This window comes from Astatotilapia calliptera, chromosome 11, assembly GCF_900246225.1.
Source record: "Astatotilapia calliptera chromosome 11, fAstCal1.2, whole genome shotgun sequence".
Taxonomy (NCBI): domain Eukaryota; kingdom Metazoa; phylum Chordata; class Actinopteri; order Cichliformes; family Cichlidae; genus Astatotilapia; species Astatotilapia calliptera.
In genome coordinates this window covers 7,277,408-7,300,538 of record NC_039312.1, presented here as the reverse complement: position 1 = coordinate 7,300,538, position 23,131 = coordinate 7,277,408, and the positions used below count along the sequence as shown (strand labels likewise).

Sequence of the window (23,131 nt, the reverse complement as noted above, 5' to 3'; positions counted from 1 at the left end):
CCTGTACTGGTTTCGATTAACATGTACAACAACGCAACTAACTTTCATTCTGACTTTCAGTATATCCGTCACTTAGCTCAATAACCACCACAGGAGCTTTGTCAAAAGTTCAAACTTGACCCACGAGGAGGGTTTTGTGTTCCTTCGTCATATCCTCATCGAGACTCTGACATATTCATGTAGCTGGTTATGACGGATAAGATTAATGCATAGGAATACTTTGCACTCTGATAACTAATAAACCTTTTTACGTGCTGTCTAAAAAAAATCTGCTGTCATACCCTTCAAACACACAAACACACAGATCTCACCCCATCCCATTCTTTCTTACTGGCAGCAGCCTGGTGCAGGTTCCCATGGAAACCAGCCTACTCTGAGCAATGGCAGATGGAGAGGGAGCTGGAGGTCTAAATTTATCTCCCAGCATCCTCTCTGACTACAGACGCACACTGGCAGCAGGAAGTGAGGAGAGGTACTGCTTGGCCTGTGCACGCACTGACAAGTTGGCATGACCCTTGACATCTAACTCCACCCCTCCCACCCCTGACCCACCTCTTTTTAATGACAGCTTGAACCAATAATTGATCATTTTCAGCATTCACAGACGTTTTACTGCATTCCTAAAATTGTAAGGTAACTGGAAAATGAGAAAAGTCCTAATACCCCTGCCATCATCGCCAAAAACTGTCGATCAAACTTGGACCCAAAATGCTACAATAGTCTGAAACGTAGGCAGGAATAGTTTGATTTGATAGACAAGAGGGGGAAAAAACCCACGGATGCTGAAAATCACACTCGCCAAGGGATATCAGCGCTGTCAGCCGCGTGGTAAGCAAAACGCTGTCTGACAAAACACCACATACCAGAGTCCTCACTCACTCACTCCCTCCCTCGCTGAGCTCTTTGCGGGACGCGCTGGGATCGCCGTACCTCTGGGTGTAAAGAAGGATTTCGCAGGGCTTCAACAAGACTGGCAGTTCACAAACTGTCGCCGTGTTCATTTTGATTAAACACAAGCCAGCGAACTGCAGGTCAATACCGGTCTTTAAATCAAACAAGGGAGAGCTCAGCTGGGTAATGCACACCTCCGTGTTTGAATTACATCTCTGGCAGCACAAAATCTGCCGCTCTGCTCACAAAAATCAACCACAACAATTAACTGACTACAACTTGGGCTAATTGCAGGCTGCCAGATTTGCATTGTTTTATTTATGGCTGACACCTTCTCGGATTTAAATCATCTGTTTCTTTTGTAGCGACTTAGTTTGAATTATAACCCAGAATTTGACTCAGAAGTCTTCACCTTTAATTGGCGACAACCTACACTTACATCCACTTTTCCACAAAACTTCCTCAGAGACTCAGATGGTGAGGGAGACTCTGACATTAACTAAATCTGTAAGTTGTATCGTAATGTCTGCATACTGTAATTTGCTTAATGAGAAACCACAGAAAAAGACTTATTGACAACTACTTGAATCCTTCAACTAAAAAAAAAAAACTCTTCTGGTTATTGACTACTCAAAAATAAGAAACTAAACTTTTAAATTTCAATAAAAAATATTTCAAACACAATAACCAACAATGTGACTCTTAATAACTAACTAGCCTGTTTGCTGTGGCTAACAAGTACACTAAAGTAATGATGAGGGAAAGAGAAGGTGAAACGAGGAAGATTAAATGGATTAGATGGATCAAAATAAGAGAGGAAGGCTGGAAGAAAAGGATAGGGTGAGTGGGGTGCAAATAGAGAAAGAGAGAGAGCGTGAGAGGGAAAGAAACAGACAGAGTTTAGATTACCTGACAGAGCAGTCTGGTCTTCCCCCTTAGAGACGCTTCACAGGCACTGTGAGACAAGCTGGGAGAGCCAGAGAGTGAGAGCGGATATGACTGTTTGAGTGGGTGTATTGCAGTGAGAGACGGAGAGAGAGAGAGGGAGAGAGGGAGAGGCTTGGGGTGAAGCAAAAAAGGAGAGATGGAGAAAGAGGGAGCGAGAAAGACACTAAATGAATGTTTCCACTGTACAAATGCAAAGGGAGGAGGAAAAAGATGTGGCGAGAAGAAAGTAAAGGCGACTCACACTCACAGAGCATCTGAAAAAAAAAATCGCCTCATTGCAGTAACATCATTAATTGCCACATTTCTTAGTGCCAACAGAACCGTCACAGTGAAACCAAAACCCTCCGGCTTACACGATCAGGACAGGATCGTCGGCTGCTGTTTCTTTAACTCGTCACATTGCGCGGCTGTGGTACACCTCGACAGACAGGATTACAAACAGGTCTTGCACGGGGTTTTCCCTTCAACGCAGAACCCTGGAGGCGATTCCTTGCAATTATCGCCTCCTTATCTACAAACTTATCTTATTGTAGTGGCAACTGTGCCACAGCAGCAGCCTTCGTTCCTAAGTGACAAATCTTTTGCTGACATGGACGTGTCTCGTTTACGTAAACCTTCCAGTTCCAGCCAGAGTGCCACTGTGCCGCATCTGTAAATGAATTCCAGAGTGGCATCCATTCAAGCAAGCCCCCGCATTACGCAGAACTCGGGCTAGGCCTATCAGCAGTGCAACACGAGGGAGAGAGAAACAGAAAGAGAAAGAGAGAATTTAGAATGAACGGAGGTCCTGCTGTTCCACAGAGCTTTGCCTCACTGGCAGAGCACAGGAAGTGTGAGTCACACACTCTAAAATAAACACACTCGCACGGCGTCGAGCCGGCACACAGAACGAGCGGATGGCTGGCCCGCTGATCAGAAGGCAGGCAGAGAGAACATGGATCCATGCAGGCCAGCAACACGTGCTGACCTGGTTGGGATTCACCGCCTGGAAAAAGATGATTGTCTCCAGCTCTAATTGCTCTCCATATTTCTTTTCATGCTTCTCTTTTCAACCTTCTCTGCCACACACCATCTTTTTATTCCCCTCTTCACGTTTTTTTTTTGCTTACGTCACCTCTTCCACATGCACCACGGCTGGATTGTCCACATGTCTCCCCATTCTTCCTCCTCTGGTTCGTGTTTCCTCTCTTGTTTTATTTGGTCGCATTCAATAGCAGTTTTGTTCAGGACTTGGTGATTACCCCTGGCTCTGTGCGGCTGACTGCTGTAAGGGGACTGTGCTAGCCTGATGCTGGGCTACTCTCACAGGCTGCTGGCCGAGGCACTGTATTGTGTCTCCCTGAATGTGCTCATTGTCACCATTTACAGCACGCACCTTCTATACTGTACTTCCCTGTGAGGGACCTTCACCCATCCGTCATCCCTTTGTCCTCTGTTCCTAAGACTGAAGACTTCTGACGGGAAGGTGGGGATGTCGGGGGTGGAGGCTGACGCCTGGGAACAAAACTGCCACTATGGCAGTGATTGACAGGGAAGTCGCTTTACGCAGACCTAATGATTAGTGAGGCCAGGGAACGAGCAGCAGATAAACAGTCGGATTTGGAGCAAGAAAGAAAGCTAGGATGGCTTAAGGAGAACAGGACAGATCATATTTTGAAAAGTAAATTAAAATGGGAAGTGCAGCAACTGTGAAGGTGGGACATAAAGCTTTCATTAGGCTATAATAAATGGTAACTGTATACTACCCACTGGCCCAAAGCAAGCAAGACTTACAGTATGCAAAGCTGCGCTCATTTACAGTAAATGGAAACAAAGGCTCCCCTGTGGTACGGTCACACGAGGCAGCTTCATGTGTACTGCAGACACCTTCATATATAACATAATGCAGGGACAAGAAACACCTAAAATGCAAACATTGTATTATAAGAAACACTGTGCCGTTTTGAATCGGCCACAGACTATAATTTAGACCAAATGAGTGGTTTGCGCATTTACAGACAACCATACAGATGGCATATTTTTGGACTTTCACCTCATAAACTGCAGACATAGGCAGTAAAGTGGGCAAACACGGTAGTATGTAGAGAGGGTTCTCTCTGTTCCACGGGCAGATTATTTCAGACTTGTGGTCTTCCAGTAAACTGAACCCCTCTGTCCATAAAGCTGTGGTATTATGATAGAAATGAGAGTCATTTAAAGAGGGAGCGTACCTAGTCTACAAAAGCTGCAGTGGCTCGGTGTTGATCTACCTGTTTGTTTATATTTGGAAGACAAAAAAACAAAACAAAGAAGAAGAGTGCCTTTTGAGAACTAAACCACTAAATCTGGTCATTAATCAAAAAAATACACTCTGACTGTGTCACTGTTTCATGCTCAGCCTCCACTTCAGAATATAAACTTTGTATGACAAGTTTAATCACAGCAATATCTCTGACAGGCCACACGTCAGGTTATACTCCTGACTGTAGGACTCCAATAAACAGTGAGCACTGCTCAGCTGAGGTCAAATGGAGTCATTTTAAAAGGAAAAAGGATTGCTGGACAATCCCTTGGCTTAGTGTAAACATGCATCCATTCTCTGAACTGCTTATCCCACTAAGGTGGCAGGGGAGTTAAACCTTTCCCAGCTGATGATGGGCCAGGGGTTGGGTACCTCCTGGGCAACGAACACTGGCTCATTATAGAGCAGCACAGTCATTCAGGCTTACATCCACGCGTATGGCCGATTTAGAATCTTCAATTAACCTGAGTTAAATAATGTTATACATGCTTTGTGACGATAATCTGCTGCCTGCCCTGTTCACTGCTCTGACATTCAGGGCTGCATGCAGCGAAAGTAACCTGCATGTCATTAAGCTGGAGGGAAGCAAAGGAAACTGTACCTGGAGAAACTCCACATGCAAAGGCTCCAGCAGTTAATGTGATACCCAAAGTTTAAAATGCAACATCCATTTCTAAATGTCCATCCATCCATCGCAAACTAAGATGCTGATGCGATGTCGAGATGATATTCGGATGTCGAGGTCAGGTTGTAGGCACTTCCTGAAAACGTGAAATTGCTACATTTTAGCACATTTGGTACTATTTTCCAGACGATGGAAGATTGGAGATTTGTGTGCCTTCCACCAGTGGCTGCTAATGTCGCCTGAAGCAGCAAAATAAATGTGTGGTTTTAAATCAATAAATATCTGATCGATGAAAAATATCCATAAATCTAAAACAAACTGTCAGCATAACTATTTTGGACATGTTTTTCCCGAGGGTACCTGCTTGTTGGCATTCAACAGGATTAAGGAAATAAACTGTATTGACAGAAGTGCTGCTCCACCTATAGGAGCATGAAAGTCACGCCATGAAGCTCCCTGCACTCAGTTTCTGTTCTGATGTTAATGCCAGAGGAGCTCTGGACGATGGCAAAAGAACAACAAACGCTATATAAATATTGAGAACTCTTGCAGAAATAGCAACTCAAGTCCAAAAAGATCTGTACTTGTGTTTTGATTATGTGAAGCCATAAACATTTGATCAAGTTATTATTAGCTTTGAACGATGATGGAAAAGACCTCAGAATTATGGAGAAGTTTTACTAGGAACAAAGTCCGGCAATCAGAAGCAACAATGAAATTGGAGAATTTGTCAACATCAGAAGAGGTGTACGGCAAGGGTGTGTGCTGCCACCTGGCCTATTTTCTCTGTACAGCGAGCACATCATGTGCAAGATTGAATGAAGCCAGGAATTGTGGTCAGTGGCGCCTAATTAATAACCTGAGGTATGCAGACGACACTGTAATCATTTCAACATCTAAAGAAAACTTGAAGAAAATGATCAGTTTTATGCCACCAATGAACTGAATTGAATCCAATGAGCTCTTTAGATTGACCTATCCTTTCACAAATGTTTGTAAAGACACTCAGTGGCGATGGGACTGAAAACACCTGACTTCAAAGATTAATAGCTGTACTTTTGTCCATATAGTGTAGCAAAGCCAAATTTACAAATCCAAAGTATCAAAAAACCCCATTGATCTTATAATGACCAGTTACAGAAAGGGAACCAAGCGGCCAGCTAATGGAGTTGAACATGCAAGTCTTTTGTTAATGCCGATTGATACATACCCAGAGCAGATGTGATATCTGACCCTGCAAAGCATTCATAGCCTTTTTTTTTTCCACTCAGCACCTCTGCATTTTATTTTTTAAACAAATAATCTAAATATTAAATAATATAATGCTAAATCCCTTTCTTGCTGGCTATTCCTCTAACTTTTCTGAGAAACAAAAGAAGGTAAACTTTAGCCACGCACAGCATACTCATTATCTTTTTCTTTACCACGCTGCTGTAGCATCATTAAGTGCCAGTGTCTATATATCTGACAAAGTAAGCTTTATATTGTGAGGACAGCTACCAGGAAATCGCGTCCGCATGGCTGCAGAGGGTAGTGATTATGGAAAGTAGCTTGGTGCTCATTGGTAAGTGTTACCATATATAGAGGCAATATATCATTTGCAATTTCTAGTGTAACGGCTAAACCCGGTTATTATATATCTGCACAGTATTAGTAAAAGTCTTCTGAGATCATTTTGACTCACACTTCAAAGGCAAAAAGGGTCTTCTGACATGTAACAACTTCAAAGTGAGCAAACGCATTGCAGCTGAATGGGGAGTTACTGTAACAGAAGTGAAACAAACGGAAAAAAAGAAACAAAACCTGTCTTCGGACAGCTCAGTGCCACACATCTGAATGCATAACTTGCAGCATGCAAATGACATACAAGAGTGACAAAGCATTGTGGAGGGAGGGAGGGAGGGAGGGGTTAGCTTGAGCAGATAAATATAGAAAGAGGAACTGACATTTTCAAAAGCTGTCCTCCCAGCGCTCGCAAGTTTCAGTGATGCGTAGATGTCAAGATCACAGTGCACAGTCTCCCACGCAGCCCACCGTACCCGCCGTTCACACTTGGCTGCTTTAAATTTGCTCTCTTAGTTGTGGTGCGAACTGAAAAGTGTTGGCTCGAGGCAAACCTGCGATGAGATGAAGGTGTCCAGTTAATTGAAAGGAAAGGGGACAAAGATGCAGCTCTTGGTATTAAAGCCATGTGACGAGCACGTGAAAAGCATCCACCTGAATCTCTTGGCAGGTTACCTGTATAAAAAGGTTAGAAAGTTCTCAGATTACCCAACAATGAGGGGGGAAATATGCTATAGTCAAAGAGCACCCTGATTGCGTTTATAGATTCCCACATCAAGCGATTTTTTTATCTTGTGACAGCGATCCCTTGGTGCGGTTACTTTTGTTTTTGCTGAATCGATCTATTTTTCTCGATGAAGTCACCCAAGTGGATTGCTCCCCAGCGATGGAAAAGCCGGTGCTAGTTCCTCTTTCTGCAGCTGCTGTACTGCATCCTGTGTGAAGCTGCAACAGGTACGACTTAGCGCTGGCTGCTTGGTGTGTGACCCGGCGTCAAGCTTTATCTGCACATCTAAGTAAGGGGTTATTTTGTTAATTCACGCCGCCATGCTGGAGCTGCTCGTGCTTTTACTGAGGCCTACACAAACACAGACACGGGGGAAGAGTCAACAGGTGGACGCTCACCCTGAGTGTGTTCAAACATGACAGTTGGCCTACAGAAAGTATCAACACAGCAAACCTCGGTCCCCACCTTCCTGTTGCTCGGTTGGCAGAAGGGCATTCTTCTGATCAGGGAGTTTACTCAAAGCTAGCCCAGGCCAAGTAATTGCTACCCACAGTGACAAACAACTCCATTCAGTCTAAGTGTCGGTTTACAGTTTACTCTCCCTCCTCCACTGCGAGGCCCTGCTGACCATTCTGCTTGGTGCCACGCTGCATTAGTGGCCTGTCAACAGAGCCTCTCCTGACGCATCAACGCCTCGTCAGCCTCCAGACCCGATGCGCTTATATACAAACGCCGTGTGCCACAACCCGTCTGTTTGTGTGTTTATTTCTCTGAAAGTGGAGGTGTGTGTTATGGAGAGAGAAGGAAAGAGTGCGAGACGCAGAATAACAAGACAGAGAAGAACAGAATGTGCAAATGCGTAGGAGAAAGGCAGGGACAGAGAGAGAGAGAAGGCTCTCGCATGTGGTCATTTCGTGTTTTCATAAAGTGCCTACAACCTGTCCTCAATGATCCATTTGCCATCTGAGACCAACTTTAAAAGGCTGTCAAATGCATTTACAATATTCAGCCTCTGTGTCTTGAGACCAATGCCCCCGGTCTGAATGAAACAGTTAGTCAATCACGCACAGAAATCGAAACAAAAAGTCAAACTGCACGTTTTCTTTGTGGAGTCATGAACATGTACAGATGCAGAAAAGTGTTATAAGTTTTTACTTTTCCCTTAAGCAATTATGAATGACAGTGATGAGATTTTTCATTTTCCCAGCTCCGTGAGCATTAACGCTGTCAGCATTGCACCCCATCCTCAACATCTGCGATCAAATGCCACAAACCACCTTTCCAAAACCTGGAAACTGAATGATGCCCACAAACATCCATCAGTCCATCCAGCTTCAGCGTATCCAATTTAAGGTCCGAGGGAGGGTAAAGTTATCATAGGGCGAGACCTTGGGACAGGCTGCCAATCGGCCGCACTCCTTGCACACTAACAAGGTGAAAAACAATTGTCACAATGAATAAATACAGAAATATTTGACCACCGTTGCGCTGAAAGTAAAGAAATGTATTCAGATTGTATTTCAACCAAACCAGAGCATCAAATAAAGCATCTACCTGCCCTGATATGTTTTTATCTCACTATACTGTAAGTTTTCAACTGGAAAGCTTGTCGTTTTTGCTTGATGAAATCATATCCAGTCTGATAACACAAGACAGATGGAATATGGATATACTGAAGGTTTAATGAGAACAAACGTGCATAATCATCGTGCTGCTTTCCCTGCGTTCATCTCGTCTTTCCAGCTGAAAACCCTAGAGAGCTAAAGAAACATAGCTTCACTGTACTGTAAACACGTGGTAGGAAGAATTAAGATGTCAAGATGAGTGTGTCAACACTTGCACGCTGCTTAGAAACAAAGTGCCAGCATTGAGCAAACACTTGCACTTGTCTCTCATTCCAATACCAAAATCCGAGTGCTACTTTACGGAGGTAATTTGCTATTAACAAGTGTGTGAGAGATCCAGAATTTATGTGTGATGCCTTTGTTTACGCTTTAGATGAACCATGGCAAAAACTCCTGCAAACCAAATGCCCCAGACAGACAGAAATGTGTCACTGGCTACACTCACTCACGCTGGGATGTACAGTCTAGTTTGGCCGTTTGGGATGGTAACGCTGCCGTATCACTACAAAGACACGCTGCTCATGAAGTGTCATATTGTGCGTTTACGGTATGTGACACATGCGCTGTAGATGAGCATTATTCTCTCTCCTGACCACCCAAACTAGAGGTAATTGAGCCCAAAGGTCATGTGACCCGCTTTAGGGGTATTAACTGTGCATTCCTCCATTTGTTATCGGCCCGTAAAGATCTCCTCTAAGGGAAACCTGACTCCAAAAGCCAACTCGCCACCTCTTCTCCCTCCTCTCCCTCCATCCCTCCCGTCTCCAGAGTTGCATCCTTCTGCCTGCGAGCCTGATCATTTGAATACAAAGCAGAGAAACAAAGGTGTCCTTAAAATAGAGATGCTGTCTGCAGTGTGCTTTCAAAGAACCACACTGCAGAGAGAGCGAGAAAATAGAGAGAGGATGAGAGGGGGGGAAAAGGGAAAGAACAAGAAGGAGAGAAAGACAGCAAAAACAACAGGCATATGGTGAGCAAATGAGACACTGTATTGATGTAGGATAGGTGGACAGACACATTGATTTCCTGCTAGTTCTTCTCTGGTTATGTACGGCTGATTTGTCATCCAATCCAGGTTGAAGCACGGTCTCTGAACTTGCCCTAAGCCGGGCTTCACAGGCTTCTCTGTCTCAGTATACACACAGTGGATCATTATGTTACCGCTCAGAATGTTTTCTGTGAGAATCGAGCATGATAGAGTGCATGACGAAGCAAAAGTATCAATTCTATCACCAATTAATTAAATGCTATCCTAACCAATACTCTTACTGCAGTTTAACACAGGCACAACAACACCTGAAAACAACACCTTGACAATGCAAGTCACAAAACTCAGACTCTTACATCTCCCTGTTTAAATGTGGTACTCCGGTTCCACCGGAGAATTTGGAAGAAACTAGCTGCCTGGCACCATTTGCTTTGCGTACCGTCCACCTTTTAAATAAGTACATAGATACTTAGTGGCATGAACACAGAGGCTTTTCCAACCCTGCAGATTAAATCAAAGTGTTTAGGGACAAAGTCTTATAAATAGCAACCAATCAGAGATCCCCTTGGAGTTTCACAGACCAGGTGAAGGAGCAAAGCTCTGTGCAGCATAAACTGTAGAGACAGCAGTGAGAAATGAAGCAAATAAGGTGGTTAAAATCATCACTGGATGATGGGGAAATCCTGCACGCTCAACAATAATTGGATGGCAGGCTAACTGAGAGGTGAAGCTCAGCGTGATAAGCTGACAGGTGTCTTCCAGACTAAACATGCGGTTAAAGCGGTTTCAGGGAACGTGATACCACGCTCATATCTAACCATTGAACATGAGGCTACAGCTTAAAGCCAATCAGCTTAAAAGGGTACGAAGGTCGGATGGGCTGTTTCAGTTTCGGCACCTCTCACAAAGCTCATAAGGCATCTCCTTAAAACAGTGATTTGTTTAACCTGTTTAAAAATCAGGCAGGTTTTTATTACTGGACAGAGCTGTGACTGACTGTGTGTCTGTATTATACTAAAGCATTTTACCATAACAAACGACTCCGACTTTAAATATCCACTGAAGGCTCATAAGTGTGTTTCCAAACTGCTGAACTGCTCTTCTAAGGAAAAGAAAAGCTCTAACTGGATGGCTTCCATGTAACAAGCTTACATGCTAAGCTTTTATATCATAGTTGGACAGGAGGAGATGCCTTTTCATGCACGCTGGACAGATTGTCTGATTTAATTTTCCCCATTCTGGGAGATCGTGGCTCAAGAGTTGGGAGTTCGCCTTGTAATCAGAAGGTTGCCGGTTCGAGCCCCGGCTTGGACAGTCTCGGTCGTTGTGTCCTTGGGCAAGACACTTCACCTGTTACCTACTGGTGGTGGTCAGTTGTCCGGCAGCCTCGCCTCTGTCAGTGCGCCCCAGGGTGGCTGTGGCTACAATGTAGCTTGCCATCACCAGTGTGTGAATGTGTGTGTGACAGGTTGTGTAAAGCGCTTTGGGGTCCTTAGGGACTAGAAAAGCGCTATACAAATACAGGCCATTTATTTACCACTGCTGGACCCAGAGAGCACTTTTAGATGAACCTCTCAGAAAACTCAACAAACTCTAAATTTACAAAACAAATCTGTGCCCTTGATTTGAGGAGGAGCTATTTTTGATATTAGATTTAGATCATCTTTTTTTTTAGTCATCATGCAGCCTTGAAGGTTTACTGCATGGTGTGAAGGTTACTCTTCTAGCTGAATAAAGTATTTACGTATAACGCAGTAAGGCGGTGTTTGCCAGAGTGTCAATATTGTGAGGTAGGAGAACGTGGAACAAAGATTAAAAGATACAGACTTGATTTTCTGTCTTCTTTTCAGTCTGTAACAAAGACAAGTGCAAGTGTTTGCATTCACGCTACAAGCTAAACAATCAATAAGTCACTAAAGTCTGTTCATTTTCTAGAAAGCTGAAAAATAAGGGAAACCCTGATGAAGAGCATGTTTGATTCATTGGTTTTTATGGTCAGCTTCTACAGATCCAGTCTAGTTTCAACTAAAAGAAAGCACATGAATTGAGAACAGCACCAGAGTTCAATTAAATGCATTTTTAAAACAAATCAGTTCAACCAAAATAAGGTTTATTTTGGTTGAACTGGACCCGAGTGTCTAATGTCATCGTGAAAAGAGTAAAAGATGAAAACAGGCCGTGTACTCCGGTAACAGATAGACAGAGTTTTCTAAAAGTACGGAAACTTGTTTAGAGACCATGTAAAAAGCTGATGAGCAAGTCATAAGTCTGAACCCACAAAATTCAAACAAATGGCAAGATGTGCCCTCCAGTGAGCCGCTAAACTGAGAGTGAAAATCTAATCTAAAGACAGAAAATCGAATCTGCCGACTCTCAGATAGGATAACTTTCATTACTGTAGCAGTCTGACTCAAAAAAAAGAAAACATCGACTGTGCATACCGTCGAAGTAAAACAGTTTCTCTGCAAAAACGGCGAAATCAAGGAGGCTCTGATTGAGAAGATGGAGCGAAAGACAAGTGGACGAGTGACGACTGATTGAAAGTCAGCGAGAACACTTCCTGTACCGATACCATAAACATAAACTGATAGATTAAAAAAATGAACATCAGTTTGCAGACCTGCCCAGCCTGTGAGTACAGCAACTGTGGTTTGGCATGTGTTGTCAGCTTCGGCATGAATCTTAACTTAAATCTTAACTAAAATGTGAAAAAGATTACTGAATTGGACGGTTTCAGTAACAGGGTGTTAAGCAGTTACAGTAGAAAGTGTGTTACTGCACTCCCACCCATAGAAGAACCTGCTGCATTTTACAACCTTTGGCTTTAAAATGATAACGTCGCTATTTGGGCGCGTTTCGATGACACACAGTCAGCAGGCCTTGGCAAATGAGAGGCAGAATACAATGCAGCACACTAGTCACCATGAAAAACTGCACTGGGGATAATCTGATAACACTGTAGTTACACAGAAAAGCAATAAACTGTGCATTACATAGATTGATGGGGTAAAACACCGGTACCCTCAACAAAACAAACCACAGCTCCTGGGTTTAGTGCTTCATGAGCAAAAAAAAAAAAAAGGAAGAAAGAAAGAAGAAAAAGTTGAGGAGAAGAAAAAAACGTTTTCAACTTCTTGATGAAAACAGCAGTTAACCTATGACACGTGTTTCACCATGCTCCCCGTGAACAGTAGTTACAACTGTAACCAGTGAAAGAGAGTTTCTATCCTTGCAACACGCACAGCTCGCACTCATAAGACAGTGCACGCCATGCACCTAACCATCGAATCCTGCAGAGCAATTTCAGTCCGGGTTTACAATCTCAGTGGAGAATGCAGCTCTCCATTCTACACCCTCCAGCCCCCGTCCTCTCCCAAACCCTCACTAGGGTTTCTCCTGATCTTCTTCTTCTGTGTTATTTAGGCACTCCCACAGTAATGGACACTCTACTTAGGGGGCTGCGAGTGGGAATCCAGCCCCTGCCACTCCAGCTCGTGAATATCAGCTTCTCAGATTTGCTGTGAGCATCCACTAAAACCTGGAGGCTGTTGAGAGAGTGCGAAACAGAGACTGGGCCTGGCGAAACAAAGAGAAAAGGACTCTCCCTCTGTCTTTTACTTCAACGCATGCTTCCAGCCGTGCATCTCAAGCGCTCTCTGTGGAAGCTGGTGTCAGACTGAGCCAGAGGACCCCTGTGACGGTGTAAGACTGCTTTAATGACCCAACTTTTCCTTTAGCTCTGGCCTCTTTCCTGGCTGGGAAACCTGTCATTAAGCAGACATAGAAGGCACGGGGAGGAGAAGGTGGGGGTCCTCAGAGGAAAAGGGCACTACCATTAAGCATATTAGAGTTGCAGAATGTTGATGAGAAAAAACAAAACAGCGTTTGCAGTGACTAAGCTGGGGCTGCTCCCTAGCACTGTGCTGATGGAGCAAAGCTGGGAGAAAAAACAGGGAGGAGGTGGGGGACTACCTGGGTGCAAACATTGGGACTGCTGACTGTTTGAGGTTGTTGAGGACAGCAGGATTACATAATAAAAACCACTGTAACATCTCAGACTTAGGAAGAGCTTCCTACAGCAATCTCTGTCTTTTCCCTCCAAAAATAAACGCTCTCATGTCTCCCGCAGTCGTCTGCTTTTGTTATGGTGGCAAATCCTTAATTATGACTTGACTTATAACACCCAGTTAATTTAATTTCACCGCTGCGTGCCGCTAGCTGAATAGTACTGCAAATCCTTTAAAAGGGGCGAATAAGGAATGGATGGATAGATTTATTTTGCAGGATTTTCAGCCTCCACAGTTTGCCCTGTGTTTTGGGAGGGGTCTCCTCCCAACTTTACCCACATCTCATTCATCTTAGCTCCCGGGAAAGCCAAGACTTTTAGCATCCAGTTGTGGATAAACATACACATGCTTTTTTTTTTTTCCCATTTTCTATCATCTGTTTATTTTCCCAATTACACTGGGTGAGTCTGTGTCAGCAGCTCTGGGGTTTTGCACTGGCAGGAGGCGGAGAGAGGGAAGGGAGTATCCTCTCCCAGGGTGAGGAAGTTTCTAGAGGAAGCATGGTACAGACAGTCGTGTGCGTGCGTGTGTGTGTGTGTGTCAAATACCTCGTGGTCATTATGATAAGTGCAGAAAGAAATATATTTACAATTGTGTAACAAAAAAAGAGCCAAAATATAAAAGACAGTTTTCTTCCTTCTTTCCACACATCCCCTAATAATGGGGCTCGTGCTTTGCCTGCTGATCCGCTCAGATTGTGTCACAAATGTGTCATGAGATTACTTCACTAAAGCCACGGCGTGTTGTGGACATCCTTCACATACTTGCAGGCCTTCTGGTTAATTCTGAGGCTGACGGATAAACTCGTCTCAGTAAGGATTTATGAGGCTTTTCACACAGACAACTAAAAAAGCAAACGTGGTTTTGAGACCTGAAATTTAAAATTTAAACTTAAAATAAAAACAAAAACAAAAACAAACAAGAAACTAAAACATTATTTCAGGCTAAGAAGACAAACAGATTTCTGTCACAGCCCAAAGTTTTCAGGGCCAAACTGCATCTGTCTGCTTCTAAAATGAGGCAACAAAATGCAAGCAGTTAGACAATCAGAGTGTCAGAAAGCCCACTGTTTAGCTCCCTCCTCATTTAGAGGCCAAGCCAGAAAGTGAAGCACACCTATAATAACGCTAATTCCTCAATAAACAGGAAAACACGGGTCTGTGGACTGGTGGAATTTTACAATGACAGCCAGGTGATAATTTTTCTGTTTGCCTGTGAAAAACACGGGTTTGTTGATCACATGGAGCTATTTTAAAAGCTTAACTCGACTTAGATTGACTATTAAAAACAGTGACTCAAAGCTGTGCTACAAAAACAAGTTTTGTTTTTACATTTTTCTGGATTTATTTCATTTAAAGCCTGACAAAAAACGACATCAGATTAGGGAGACTGCCACAAGTTGGTGAATTATCCGAGTGAAAAAAAAAAGTTCCTCTGAATCAGTTCCTGGACATATTTAACAAAATAACCTGTAATCTTTGCAAATTTTAGACCTTGCCTAAATAAATCAAACCTGTTCGACAAAATCAAACCAGGAAGATTTCCCACCCCCCGTATCCCCTGCACTTATTGCAAGCAAGGAAAGACCTTTTGCTTTGGAACGGCACCAATGTAGCGTGAAGAGATACATCTGACAGTGTTACACTGGAATATGACAGGCACTTTGATTTTATTGAAGTACAGCAGTCGCTCTGTCTTCTGTCTAGGCCAAGCTAGGAAAGTTATCTGTAGGAATGCTCATGCAAATATTGACCTTCAATTAGGTGAAACAGACACCCGCGCTTAGGGGCTGCAATATGGAGACATCAGCAAAAACATCGTACAGGCAAACACGTACAGAATACATCTAAGTGTGCAGAGTGTATGTAAACACATCGTGTGTCAATACGCCTCCTTTTAATGCCAGTGTACTGACAACTGCAAAATCTGAAGACTTATAAAGGTAGTTTTAACCTCAAACAGGATGTCAACAAAGCATCTGCAGCATCACAAAACCACAAAAAACACGAGCTATTTGGTGCTAACACAGAACAAACGCAGACCAAAATGTGGGGAGTTTCATGACCTTTAAAGTATAAAGAGAGAATGGCCTTCCCAACTGACACCAGTTGACCACACTCTTGCATAATTAACAGCATCTAAAGTGAGGTGTTCTTTGCATGACCTTACCTGACAACGTCAGGGCATAGCTTGCCTAGAAAGACTGTGAGAAACAGCAAATAGATGCACGTGTGCAGCCCACAGCCCACATGTGCATTTTTCAGATTAATTATATTTTTAATAAAGCATCGTATTCACCGGTTCGACCGATATATTGGATCACACCGCAGGGCATGGCAAATATATGTAAAGAAATAAATAAATAAGGGCATGCCCCGGAGTTCCCCGTAAGCCAACACAGCTCACATCATGTAAGGCACAGCAAGTAAGAAAGAACGGCGCACTCTCCCTCCCTCCCCACTTCAGTGACAGTGACATGGCTGGGGAGGATTGTGCTGGAGCATCGCCTGCTGTCTTGATTTGCTCGGCAGATCCACGGCAGGGTTGGAAGGATTCTGCCCTCCCAAAGCCCTCTTACCCTCCTGCGGAGCAGAAATCCCCTCCAATCCTCACTTACTGCTCCTGCAGGAGTGCCTTACTCACTGAGACAAAGGACTCCATTAGAGGAGAGGAGAGAAATCAGCTCTAAAGAGAGGAGGGAAAGCTAGTATGAGGACATGCACACACACATATAAATATATATATATATATATATATAACTATATAAGTGTTCAGCACTGTGTCTGCATCGCCTGCATAGTTTACACACTCTCATGGGACTGATATAAGATGAGACAGATTGAGAGCCTGCATCTGAGGACACAGCAATAGGATTTCAGAGAAGTTAAAGCAGAGGTAAACACTAGTTATCTTTGCAGGTGTCAGTTAATGAACACAGATTAGAGCGGTGAACAGGCATCATCTGGAGATTGCAATCTGTGCAGATGCATTGCACGCTGAGGGGTGTGGTCAGAGCGGTGTCTTGGGAGTCGGCGAGTGAAAGCGAGAGATTTGGAAAGTGGTGGAGATATCTGGTAGTGAAATATAATAACTTGCCTGCACCATCGATCAATACGCACACTGGGTGCGTTCTCTTTCTTTCAAGCCAACAGATGCAAAAAAAAAACAAACAAACTGGAGGATTATATGCCTGACCTCCAAAAAGTGCGATTTAATTCTTTCACATAACTGCTAACTCTAAAGCTGAAACTTTATCGTGCGTGTTATCACTTTTGCTTTTGTGTTTTTTCAAGCACTGATCAGCCTCGCCCCCAGTATTACACAAAGCTCAGCAGTGATATCCTGGCGGAGCCCCCTTTCAGACATACCTGTGGTGTGGAGCACAGAGGCTTACAATCATACTACAACAATAAGTATTGCAAAATGCCGGCCGCTGCAGACAGCGAACCCCGTGCACAAAAATGCCCTCCGTGTTGATATAAGGAGAAAACACACAGATTGTTGCATATCCTAAAGACGACAACAGAAAATACAAATCTGGTGATAATGGCAATTTATTGGGTCTCGAGAAAAGTTGGGAGTTAGGATGTAATCAACTTGTCGCCTATTTTCGAAGAAGGATTGTCATTACATGCAGCAAACCTCTCGACATTCCACTTGGCTACCAATGGTGCTCGAGTGGGTAATGATTAACGCTTACGGAGGGAGTGTTCGAGCGAGTAACCACTTTGTTGCGCTTTCTCTTCCTGTAAGAACCTTCACTGCCTGCACGGACATCACCGTCCAAGATTATCATTGTATAACCTGGACGAGCACACCTGGGAGCGGGCCAGGTGGCGGCACTAACACACATACGGCACAGACTCTGGTCCCTGCCTAGCAAACACAAAGAAACTCCATTTGAAGGGGCCAGCCAATACACAGGCCCGGGTAGGAGGCTGAGTGTAGGCCAGACACTGATAAACAACTGTAACCCCTGCAAACAAACACAAACACACACACTGACCTAAATGACACCAAAGCAGAGTCATGCACTACACAGAAGGCCACAGGGCTAGATAAGTGAAGAAAATGCTTTTTAATATTCAGAATGCATTACAGTGTTACTGAATGCCTGCAAAAGGATTATTGGGCTACTGGGGCATTTGTGAAGTTGCCAGATTGGCACTCCTGACCTCCATTTTACTCTGTGTGCATTTGTGCAATTTGTGTATCCAAGACTTGTTCCTGGTTTACTGTTTACTGCCTCTGAGCACTACAGTGCATCTATTCTTCTCCGGTGCCTCGGAGGAACAGGATTAGTGACCAGCCACAGAGAGATGAAAGATGTGCCCTCTTACCACACATCTTCAACATGTGTTCTTTTTTCCCCCATGAAGATCCCAATAAAACCCCTCAACATCCTCTCGAAGAAAACAAGACTTAAACCTGCTCGCACACACCAACAGCACCAGAGCCAACGCTCGGTTTGAATTTTTGTAGAAAGGTGTGACGCCGTCCGTGAAACATTTCGCGTTAAAGGTTCAGTCTAAACTGCCAAGCTCGCTTTGAAAAAAACCACACATGCTCCCCGACCTTCCTGCTCCGGTGCTACAGTGCTTATCAGACCTTGCTGTCTGCAGGGGATGCATCTGAAGGTTTGAGCAGGAACTCGACAAGACCCCTTGCTGCCAATGGCATTTCATGCAGTAAATCAACACGTTGCCACCTGCAAGGTTGAGTGAGAGTGCGAGAGCTGCAGAGGGTATGCCAGGTGACTGTGGGTGCACGTGAAAGTAGGGATATGGGGTATAAGCTGTTATTAATTGACCAGAACTGGCCTGTTTTCTCAAGTGGTACTCGTGCCAGTGGGAGAGACACCAAGACATAGAGCAGAGTCGAAGTTCTTTAGTAATCACTGTTACTCCTGACACTTATATTTGCTCTTATTGTGCCTGATCAAACTTATTGCTCAAGACTTCAGCTACGACACTGAATATTTTTTATATAGTGAACTGGCATTGCTAATCCGTTGACTTGTGTGTATACACACACACACACACACACACACACACATATATAAAAACAGGTTCCGCAAGACCTTCGTTTCCAACTTTAAGACGTAGTAATCTCTGACAGCAGGTATTTTGTCCAATGACCAAATCCTCCACGATGCGAACAGTCTTGGAATTCTGCAAGGAAATGGAGCGGCGCTCTCCTCAGGTGCCTGCTGAGCTAGCGCCTTCCTTCAGCCAGCAACACCACAAACTGGTCTTGATCCAGGCCAGAGTGGAGCACCGTAAGTTCGCCACTTTCTGCTGATTCACTAAGAAATAATTGCATATAGGCCTCTCTCCCTTTTCACCCCACACCACCTTTACCACTATGGTGTGACATCTTACTGTATCTTTGTGGTGGGACTTAAAAGAGTACAGCTGGCAGACGTCGCCAAGGACGCTGCAGCATAGAGGGTGCTGTGTTTGTTTCCTTTTCAAATGCTTGCACTGATGAGGTACTGAACCTCATCTCCTATGTAAAACACAACAAAACAAAACAAAAACGAGACAGCATCAGCTGGCTGTGGTCTTCATCTACACAGAACAACAGATTTCAAGTGCTATGATTTCAGATTTCAATGCTTTCCTCCCCACTGCTGTCAGACTCCATAATAAAGACTTTAACTGATCAAGCACACACATCCATACATGTGCAATAATACTAAGTGCAATAATCCTTTCTGTCATCGTTGTATTTTTACTCAGTTGTATATAGTATTTGTATTTGTATTCTATTTTTATCTTATTGTATATTTATTTTATTTTATTCTACTGTATATAGTATTTTATTTTATTCTATTCTGTACAGTTGTGTACTGTATTTATTCTTATTGTATTCTAATTTTTGCCTCATAACTTTTGCACTGTCCACTTCCTGCTGTGACAAAACAAATTTCCCACATGTGGGACTAATAAAGGTTATCTTATCTTATCTTATCTATCCATATCTCACTTCCTGTAAAAGTAACATCAGAGGTGCAAAACCATGACTTTGCCTTATGCCAACTTCTGATTTTACACAGACAGATAGAGTTACACTAAAACTCAATGACACAACTTCAAGTAGATGAAAAGACCAACAAAAAAAACCCTGTTTTGTTAACTGAGCCCATCTATCATATAAAAGCAGATCAACAGAGTACAAAAGCATGATGTCATCGTCCAAAAATCTGCCAAGTGTAGGTGTAGCCCATTACAAATAACTTCACAGGCCTGATCGTGAATCGCGTGTTTATGCGTAGCGTGCGTGTGCTAGCCCCCCATCCCCACCACTCCTGCTCTCCTCAGCCGGTTAGCTATTGAGGACAGCCGGGGTGAGTGAAGGTGCATGATGAAGCATATGCTGTCAGCTGTATATGTGCAGCGCCCCTGCCGCTACTTCAGCGTACAGTACTTTGGTGAAAAGGGGGGAAAAAAACTCGCTCTGCTGCTCGGGTCCGCTACACGCAACACATCTTTAATCATTTATCACCAAAACGCATCGCTCAACTTCATATCACACTCACGCTTTTCAAAATAAATAAACACCAAAAATAAAATAAAATACGGCCGGGATCAGCTGTCAACTTCACACCGTGTACCCCTCCCCTCTCTGTCTCTCTCGCGCTTTCTTTCTGACGAGCACCACAAGCCAAATGAAAGTAAGTAACAAACAGCCGACACGGTTCATATTTACCAGCTTGCTACAGTGCTGGCGCTGCAGCCATTTATCCCGTTGCGAAGGAGCCAGAAGTCCGCATTTCCTGGATTTTGATGCGCCGGGATCAGCTGCTGTGCGCCCGGGTTTCTGTGCAGGGAGGACCGGAGGGGCTGGTTGTGCTTCCCACTGTTGTGTCAGACCGGACAGCGATGCCACGTTCAGCAGATCGCCACAAAAAAACAACATCTCGCCCTACGCAAGACACACTCCGCGGTTCAGCACCACCCCGCGCGGTAGGACCGGTGGGCACCGCCCTCCCGTCAGCCTCCACCAGTGGGCTGGCGCGCCGAGCTCCGCCTCATGAATAATCATAAGCTGTAGAAGGACGCCATTGGTTGAGAGGAGCGGTTCCTGGTTAATGCTGTTAATTCTAATTAGCTAGACAAGCTCGCGCAGTGAGCGTGAGAGTTCTGGAGTCAAACTGAGCCGTTTATCCACTTTGTTTTCCTCCGTGGACCTACACCATCACCGCACACCTCCATCCTGTACCACAACAGTCTACTTGAACGAGTGACTGAGATGACATCACACAAAAGATCTTAACAATGATTTGTTATGAGCTGAAACCATAAATGAATTAACTTCAATTGCGCAAGGGTGCTGTGCCATTCTGCAGTTTTAGGACCCGATACCAAGTAAATACAGGGCCAATGTAACGATATCCCTAAGGATACTTTTAACCTTTAAAGGGAGCGTATGTAGGGAACCGTGTTATGTTTATGAGATGAATGATCATCAGTTAGCCAAAGTTGAACCCATTTTAATGGCCAATTGATTACTGATTTTTACTTTCCACAATAATTGCTTGATATAACGTTATAACAGGCCTGGTATGTAAATGTGTCTGTCTCTAAATCATATTGGGTATGATTCAGAGACAGACACATAAGTATTAAGCCTATCCTGCTATCGTGCTAGTACCGTTCCAATATCAATACAAGTTTAGGGATGGACACTATCGATATTTGGATCGATCTGCTCACTTCTAGTTTGCAGTTTTTGGCAGACACCCGGCTGCAATGGGTGCTGATCTGTTGACCATGGCTCTCTGACCTTCTCCTATTTGTGGGCCCATAAGTAGGGACTTATGGGAGGTAGATGCAAAAGGTCAATGAGAAAGGCATTCCTGGAGATCAAATGGTAATCAAAGGCCAGTGGACATCAGAGTGCACGAGTTGTGGTAACTGGCAGCCGGAGCTTATCTCTTCACCTGACTCACCCATCGTCACTGCCAAGGCATCCAGCAACTGAATTGCACATGTCCTGATGTTTCACTGGAGAATGCACTTGTGAGCGTACAGTTAGTCCTGCTCTTTTGTGTCTCATATTTTCTGAGCTGTCTGTGCATCTGCATCCAGCACAAAAACTCTTTGTTCTCGTGGCTGAGAACAGCTCTGCAGCGGAGAGGGGAAAAGGAAAGGAAAAGTGCGAGGGAGGTTGAGAGGGAGGGGTGGATGCGAGGAGAGGTGTAGAAACGAGAGGATGGGAAAGCAAAGAAAAACGGCGTTAGGAAGTGAGAGACGGAGGAAGAGACAGTGAAAGGAGCGGGGACACGCTGTGGTGTGAGCGCTCCGGAGTGCTACAATATGACTCTGACGAGTTTATGTAACCAGACCGGCCTGGCATTTGGCTCACAGCAGACGCCGGGTGCGCTAACTATTATATAACTGCATTAGCTGCTCCTCTGAGCTGAGGGAGAGCATGCGCACACACTCAGACTTGTAGACTTCCAGCTTAGAGCAGAGGGACTGCTTTGCACTGTAGCCTGTGCTGTGCGAGAACGTGGAAATACAGAGGAAGTTCATCAGTTCAACAGGAACGAGCAGAGCTGTTAGCGGACCATACATATTTAGTGGAGAGAAACTGCACAGCGCAGTCTGTCGGGCATCAGCATCTTCCCATCATCCAGCAACAAGTTTCCAATCCCGAAAAGCCTAATTGGGGCTTAATGTTGGGTAAATGTTTCCAGTGCTCGTGCAGTATGCCAGCAGGGTCCAAACTCAATTAGCTCCCCTGCATGCAGTGCATAATCCAATGGGCCTGGATTCCACTCTTAAAACCCAATTACACCTCAGACAGGCATTTCCAGTCATTCCGTCAAAGAGGTGGTCAGGGATGCATAACCCCTAACAAAAACGGTACTTATCTAAATCAGCATCAGGAGAAGTCAACACCGCTCACTGTTCAATATTTGCAATATGAAAGTGCGAAACAAAACTGAAATAGTCTCATGCTTTAGTGCGGAGGCGGAACTCGTTCTTGACTAAAATGCGGCCAAACACTGACATTTGCAAGCCGAGATTAAGGTCAGGGCTAACACTGCAAGTGATAACGATTGTCTGAATCAATCTAAAATTAAAAATCCCAGCAGGCCTAACTAAGCATGGCTGCAGAGCTACACTAAGTGGCTCATAATCAGCACATTACAGCTCCCGATTATTACGGCGACAAATTGCATCTGATGATAACAGAGGAAATGAAAGTGAGATTTATGACGCTGGAGCCAATGGCCGAAGACGAGGAGAGTCTTAAATCTACTCAATGAGAAAACCAGATCTCACATTTGTACACCTGATGATAGCAGGGGAAATAAAAGTGAAATTTATGACGCCTGGCTAATTTGTTCTCGGGTGCTGGTGCTGCCTGAATTCAGAGGCTGTTACATTTCAGATGGGGCTAAT

General features: G+C 44.2%; 1 protein-coding gene across 3 annotated transcripts in view; it reads right to left on the bottom strand.

Moving 5' to 3' along the window:
* The window catches only part of hivep3b (HIVEP zinc finger 3b), a 36,856-nt gene extending 16,156 nt beyond the window's left edge, over positions 1 to 20,700 (bottom strand). The window contains exons 1-2 of one of the 3 annotated variants that reach the window (XM_026184114.1): positions 20,427 to 20,700; positions 6,692 to 6,862 (exon numbers count right to left, since the gene is read on the bottom strand). The gene's annotated coding sequence lies outside the window, so the exon portion shown is untranslated. Of the gene's footprint in view, positions 1 to 1,800; positions 5,756 to 6,691; positions 6,863 to 20,426 lie in introns of those variants that run through there. The other 2 variants (XM_026184113.1, XM_026184115.1) reach the window with 2 other exon arrangements.
* Between the last annotated feature and the right edge of the window lie 2,431 nt (positions 20,701 to 23,131).